Source organism: Astatotilapia calliptera, chromosome 6 (genome assembly GCF_964374335.1).
Source record: "Astatotilapia calliptera chromosome 6, fAstCal68.1, whole genome shotgun sequence".
Taxonomy (NCBI): Eukaryota; Metazoa; Chordata; class Actinopteri; order Cichliformes; family Cichlidae; genus Astatotilapia; species Astatotilapia calliptera.
Genome location: NC_137427.1, coordinates 11,536,065 through 11,544,258, shown reverse-complemented (window position 1 = coordinate 11,544,258; position 8,194 = coordinate 11,536,065).

Genomic DNA, 8,194 nt, shown 5'->3' with positions numbered 1-8,194 from the left:
TGCTTTTCAGCTCATATAAGGAGGAAATGAAGATGACACGGGGAAGGAGCAAAGACACAGAGACAAAGAGTGAGAGAGTGAGTAGTGTGCGTGTGTGTGGGGCACTCCCTACAACTGCTGAATATAGTTATCATCACAGCTGACACTTCCTTTTCTTACTCTTTAGTTTCTGCCTCACTGTTCTTGATGTTTTATTGAACAGTCGATGTTGGTTTTAAGTTGTTTAGATTTTTTTTTATCAGTTTCTAAGAAAGTCGCTTCATCTAGCTATGCACATTTATAGCATTTCTAATACTAAGCAAGTACGCAGTGTGATGTTAAACTAAGTACAGCAAAACCAGATGAGCTGGGGTGGCAAGTTGTAACACACATCCGCACTCTTGACCACTACCCAGCCCTCCCACCACAGTGTTGCACTATCACCCACATTGTAAGTGATAATCTTGCATTAAACCCCCCCTTTCACACATAAAATTTCTTTCTGTATTCTAGGTGTCTCAGGTGGATTAAGCAACTTGCTTTTATTTTCATTTTGAGGAACTTGCGGTGTTTCTTTCTCTTTTCTTTTTTTTTTCAACAAGCAACAGCTTGCAGTGATTGAGCTTGATGGTTTGCAGCAGTTTGGAAAAAGTGAGACAACGAGACATTTTTTCCTCACTTTTGTAAGTAGTATTGATGTAGTTCTCACTTTTTTCCTTTGAAAAAATGTTTTAGTGACATGTCATTTTTTAAATGTATTTACTTTTATTATCTAACATCCTGAAAGTGTGATTCATCTTCATGTAAATGTGGACAGCTAAGTAGGAGTACAGAAATGCAGGCAGTCTGTGTTGGTTATGGTTCTTTTTTTTTTTGTTCTTTCGCATTTCCTGTTTCATAATGCAATCCTCGTTTTGAATTGTGGTACTGAATGCTTTCTTTTTCTCCCTGCTGCTTAAACACTGTCTCTAATGTTATGAAGAAACAGTCTTTTTGGTATCCTCTTTATCATAACCTGAAACCAGTATTTTTACAATCTGTTTTCTGCTGTAGGAGGGGAAAGTTTGACGTGACATACTCCATATGGTGAAACTACACACACACACTTACTGACTTGCAATATAAATTACTACTTCAGACACATACATTTAGACACACAAACAGAGATATGCAGTGTGTGCACAGGGCACTTGCAAGTTGCAAGGAGGGCAGAGACAAGTCTGCTGCCAAGGAAGGCCTGACTGTAGTTGTTGTGGTCGTTGCATGCTCAGTCCAACATGAATGACAAAATGAACAGACTCTGACAGACCCAGTGGTGAGTTACAGTAAAAGTGCTAAGACAAACAAAAAAGCAAGACTAAAGGAACTTCTTTTATTTCAGAGAGTATAAAGTTGACTAGTTTTAGACACATTAAGAGAAATAAAACCTACTGTAGGAAACCTACTGATACATTCAGAAAGTGGGAGAGAAAGTGAAGGCAGAACTTTGTGATTTACACAAACCCAGCATGTACAATCCCCCTGTAAGCAGGGAATTCCTGGTCAAGAATACACACAATCCAAATAACTTTCATTGAAATAAATTTCAACAAATCTGTATTACTAAGAAATTAAAGGACAAATTAGCACTCACACTAACAAGCAAATTATAACTTAATACTGTAACAATACATAAAAATGGTAGTCATTGAATAATGTATTGAATTGAATCATCGCTGTAACTTAATGGCTCTTAAGATGAGATGCAAGGAAATTATCAAGAGCAGCACAGTGCAATGAAAGAAAATGGGTCAGGAAACAAAATGTCAGGGAGTGCAGACACTGAAGAGGAAGCATTTAGTTTGAGAAAAAATGTAAGTTCGGTAATACTCTGAGTGTAACTGCAATATTTGCATTTACTTTTAAGTAAATGAGATTTGAAAATGAAATTAAAAACTGCAGTATCGGTGAAAATCTACAATGTTACAGAATCCCTTAAACAATAGAATTGGAGTCTCAATCATCTGGGGGGGGGGGGGGGGGGGAATCTAGAGCTTTAGTCAGCTTACAGTGTTTAGTCAGCTTCAAACTGTGCTACTGTAGATGTACTTAAGAGATTAGGCAACATATTGCATAATTCATCTTTTTTACTTTTCTGCTCAAAATAACAAATTGGAAAACATTGAAATTTAGTGCTTTGGTTGGATAGCTATATTCTGAGAACGCCACACCTCTAATCCCCTCACCTAAACTGTTGAACCTTGAGTGCTTCATTTTTTAATGAATACTCTTAATAACATTAGCGACTTTATATCGGTATTATCTGAACGTATAACAACATCTAGTTCTCTATTCATATTTACAATAATAATTGGCAGCTTATTTCACAACAACCTTACTTTTATGCAACCTTTTGTTTTTACTTTAATGTGGTTCAGCTTTAATTAATATTAGCTACTCAGCTAAAGTTAGCTGCTAAGCTACTTTTAGCTACTCTATCAGCTGTGCAAGCTAATAGTATGTGGTTTGAGTTAATAACTACATGAGACACAGCTCTAAATATACCTTAAGGAAAAATATAAAGGTTTTACTTACCATGCAGTTCTACAGCAGTAGTTAGAATGTGGATTTAATTCAGTGGACTGCTTTGTATTTATCCATAGATAAAGACAAAGAAGAAGTGGGGTGCCACCTGCTAACTTTAGCCACTTTTTGCCTCCTTTTTGCCTTCCCTAATAGATCCATGCTTGCTTAAACCAGTTGATTTTAAATACATATTTGAAATCTAATATTTGAGTGCTCACTGCGGGTTAGGGACAAGACCCTGCCCCAAGTGGAGGAGTTTAAGTATCTCGGGGTCTTGTTCACGAGTGATGGGAGAAGGGAGTGGGCGATCGACAGATGGATTGGTGCAGCGGCTGCAGTGATGCGGGCGCTGTTGTGGTGAAGAGAGAGCTGAGCTTAAAAGTGAAGCTCTCAATTTACCGGTCAATCTACACCCCTACCCTCACCTATGGTCACGAGCTGTGGGTAGTGACCGAAAGAACGAGATCACGAATACAAGCGGCGAAAATGGGTTTCCTCCGAAGGGTGGCTGGCCTCTCCCTTAGAGATAGGATGAGAAGTTCGGCCATTTGGGAGGGGCTCCTGGGCGCCTCCTGGGCGAGGTTCTCCGGGTCAGACCCAGGACACGCTGGAGAGATTATATCTCCCAGCTGGGCTGGGAACGCCTTGGTGTTCCCCCGGATAAGCTGGGGGAGGTGGCTGGGGAGAGGGAGGTCTGGGCTTCTCCGCTTGGGCTGGTGCCCCTGCGACCCGGCCCTGGATAAGCGGAAGAAAATGGATGGATATTTGAAATCAAATCCATGGGCCCTTATTATTCATAAATTAAATAAATTGACATATGACATATTGACATGTGTAATATTACCCATCTGTAACCACTGTTGCTACCATGGTATTACTTGGATATTAACTGGTTATAACTTTGCTAATTGAGTGGTAATAACTTAATAATGTAATAATAATAATGTAAAAATGTGGAAATTACCACTTTATGAAATTCTTGTTTCTGCCTTGTTACCCTAATATTACCTATTATTTTATTTATTACTGAGCTTTAATATAACGTGCTGCCATACTTGTTAAGGCAGTAACTAATTATGCTGAACATATTAAAATAAAACAAAATAATGAAATTAACATCAACGGGTGATATAAGTTTAACAAATGAGGAGTCGATATTTTGAACAAGAATACATGAATGCGTTTATTTCAACATGAGCCATTTCTTTTTTGTAATTTCCATTTGTAATGGTTCATTATGTGCATTGCCTACTTCAATCATCTTTGATGCTTATTTGCGTAAAAATAATTTATATCTATATCTAGGGAAAACATTTGTTTGGGCTGTGGTTGGTACTAAAAGAGCACAAAGTAGGGCAACAGACAGAGATGGATGTGTCAAGGAGTGTCACAGTTTGTGTCCTATTTCAGAAGTTCCGAGACCCAGAAAATTACCCATTTTCCTTGAAACCAAATGTGCTGATTATACAGACTGTAAAGTGGTAAACCATGTCTGCAAATGTAACAGCACTGTTTCACACAATCACTCTATTTAGTAAACATAAAAAACTGTCTGCCTTGGTGCAGGACAGACATTGTAAACGTATTATAAATCTGCAGACTTTCCCTTCCAGGTTATGTAAATATTAAGGACAGAACTCTTAGATACATTTTAAATCAAACATCATAACGTGGCCTCCTCCATGTTTGACAGATCACATGGGATTCTTTGGATCAGGAGTTGTTCCTTTCCTTCTCTAGCCTTTTCTTCACATATTTATGGTACATGTTAAACTTGGTTTCATCTGTCAATTTTTTTTCCAGAACGGTCTAGGCTCTTTTATATGTTAACTGGTCATTTCTAATCTAAGAAATCTCTTTTTAACCACTGTAACTAGTGGTTTGTATGTTGTTGCAAACCCTCCATATTTTCATGAAGGAGTCTCTTCATTATAGACTTTCACAAGTGTCTAAGTAGATTATAGACTGCTTATAGAGTTGTACGTTACTGATCATGGACCTCCGGAGACCTTCAGAGCTACAGCCACCCTCAATGTTTGACTATAAATCCACTGTGGTGGTGTACATGGGAAAAATAACCAAAGTGTGTCGATATCCAATACTTTTTAATCGAAAAGTGAATTGTCAGAGAAGGACAGACACTGCTGCATATGACACCAATAATAATGATCATTAGGTTTTATTTAGACTTTGGAAGAAATGTTGAATACTGGCTTGTTGCTGATTGGCCAGTTTACTAAAAAAAAAAAACCCTTCTTGTTCTTCAAATGTGAGACGGCTTTCTGTGAAAAATAAAAGTTGGTTTTCAGTTTTGTTTTTCAGTTTATAGTGTTCACTGATTCGTTTATTAAAAAAAGAAAAAAAGAACAACTGAAACCATGAAATGGAAAAAGCACTGAGGTGGCACCAAAGTACTAGAACACTGTACCGTTAATATGTCACTAGATGAAATAATGAGAATTACTGGTGAGCTGTAATTAGGTGCAGTTACTCAATAGCATCGCTAAAGTACAGTTTTTAATGTATTCATAGCTTACGAGGCATTTCTGTGATATAGGAGGCTACAGTGTTGTAAAGATAGATAGATAGATAGATAGATAGATAGATAGATAGATAGATAGATAGATAGATAGATAGATAGATAGATAGATAGATAGATAGATAGATAGATAGATAGATAGATAGATAGATAGATGTTAGTTAATCAGTAACCATGGCCCAGTAATATACAGTGGGGCAAAAAAGTATTTAGTCAGCCACCGATTGTGCAAGTTCCCCCACTTAAAATGATGACAGAGGTCAGTAATTTGCACCAGAGGTACACTTCAACTGTGAGAGACAGAATGTGAAAAAAAAATCCATGAATTCACATGGTAGGATTTGTAAAGAATTTATTCGTAAATCAGGGTGGAAAATAAGTATTTGGTCACCTCAAACAAGGAAAATCTCTGGCTCTCACAGACCTGTAACGTCTTCTGTAAGAAGCTTTTCTGTCCCCCACTCGTTACCTGTATGAATGGCACTTGTTTGAACTAATCATCTGTATAAAAGACACCTGTCCACAGCCTCAAACAGTCAGACTCCAAACTCCGCCATGGCCAAGACCAAAGAGCTTTCGAAGGACACCAGGAAAAGTATTGTAGACCTGCACCAGACTGGGAAGAGTGAATCTACAATAGGCAAGCAGCTTGGTGTGAAAAAATCAACTGTGGGAGCAATCATCAGAAAATGGAAGACATACAAGACCACTGATAATCTCCCTCGATCTGGGGCTCCACGCAAGATCTCATCCCGTGGGGTCAAAATGATCATGAGAACGGTGAGCAAAGATCCCAGAACCACACGGGGGGACCTGGTGAATGACCTGCAGAGAGCTGGGACCAAAGTAACAAAGGTCACCATCAGTAACACACTACAACGGCAGGGAATCAAATCCCGCAGTGCCAGACGTGTTCCGCTGCTGAAGCCAGTGCATGTCCAGGCCCGTCTGAAGTTTGCCAGAGAGCACATGGATGATACAGCAGAGGATTGGGAGAATGTCATGTGGTCAGATGAAACCAAAGTAGAACTTTTTGGTATAAACTCAACTCGTCGTGTTTGGAGGAAGAAGAATACTGAGTTGCATCCCAAGAACACCATACCTACTGTGAAGCATGGGGGTGGAAACATCATGCTATGGGGCTGTTTTTCTGCCAAGGGGACAGGACGACTGATCCGTGTTAAGGACAGAATGAATGGGGCCATGTATCGTGAGATTTTGAGCCAAAACCTCCTTCCATCAGTGAGAACTTTGAAGATGAAACGAGGCTGGGTCTTCCAACATGACAATGATCCAAAACACACCGCCCGGGCAACAAAGGAGTGGCTCCGTAAGAAGCATTTGAAAGTCCTGGAGTGGCCTAGCCAGTCTCCAGACCTCAACCCCATAGAAAATCTGTGGCGGGAGTTGAAAGTCCGTGTTGCTCGGCGACAGCCCCAAAACATCACTGCTCTCGAGAAGATCTGCATGGAGGAATGGGCCAAAATACCAGCTACTGTGTGTGCAAACCTGGTAAAAACCTATAGTAAACGTTTGACCTCTGTTATTGCCAACAAAGGTTATGTTACAAAGTATTGAGTTGTATTTTTGTTATTGACCAAATACTTATTTTCCACCCTGATTTACGAATAAATTCTTTACAAATCCTACCATGTGGATTCATGGATTTTTTTTTCACATTCTGTCTCTCACAGTTGAAGTGTACCTCTGGTGCAAATTACTGACCTCTGTCATCATTTTAGGTGGGGGAACTTACACAATCGGTGGCTGACTAAATACTTTTTTGCCCCACTGTATTGCATGAAACTCTGAAAAGGACCATTCTGTATAATGAGTACTTTTACTTTATCCATCGTAAGTATATTTTGATAAAACATTTGTCATCTTATTTAGGCATTAGAACTACTACTGTCAAAGTCTTATTAATTTAGGGACCACACATAGCCCAAATAAATGTTCAGTGGCCCAAATAAGTAAACCAATAGCATAATAACCTATTTAAAAAAAAACCCACAAAAGCAAAAATCCCTCCTTTTTTGTGTGATCGTAAAAGTACATGTGAAAGTGTTTGCATTTAATAAACCATCCAAAACAGGCGGTGAACAGCTTGAGAGTTCTTAAGAAAAATAAATGCAATTTCAGCAATATTTCTCAGTGTTGATATCTCACTTTTTATGAGAAACACTGGGAATTACGTCAGCAAAGATCAGGCGCTTTACCATCTTAGCTCAGTGTGGTTTGGAAAACCGGGGATGATGTCTTTCCAGTAAGAAGGAAGTTACACTGATCCTGATTTAGCTCCCTGGGTGTGTGTACAGTGTTGATGTTATGTACAGGCCCGTGGAGTCTAGGCCTGTCAAAAACAAACACCATTGTGCCCGCTCGGCTGAATTCTACTGAGAACACTTTTACATCTATGAGTAAAACTAAGTCACACAGTTTGGTAGTGAAAACTTCATCACTGACACCTCATTGTGGGAATACCCAAGATCATCTTTATTATTCGATTAATAATAGCTTAGTGCATTCACAACAACCGTGGAAACTAGCATGATGAAGAGGACATTAACTCTGGACTGCATTGACCTTTGCAAGACAGACTTTGAAAAGTATCTTTCAGTTGTCTCTTTGGATACATTCACCAGCTTCTGAGTCCAGCTATGAAACATGATCTCACTCAGAAATTACAAAACAAACGAAAATGTGTTGAGGATGTTCTACACTCACAGTCGGCGACTCCAACTTCATTAATCCATGTCGGCACCTTGAGAAAATATTTCTCTTCTTTTGCACAGTATACTATATGAGGGATATTTTTGTACCTTAAATAATATTTCTCCATAAGCACAGTATGGTTGTGATTACCCATACAGGATGTATATTCGGTTTATTTCATACATTGGTTGTACAGCCTGTAAAAGTGGGTCAGTATATGGGCTATCATGAGGATTAAAGGTTGTCCCTTGCAGCACTTTATTTATATATTTATTTTACTGTAGATATAGGCTTATAACTTTTGTTTTGTATGGTAGCATGTGTCTGTACAAATGTCTACTCAACTGAGCTGAGCTAAATGTCTCCTTGTCAAAGTTGGTTGGTTGGTTGTCCCAC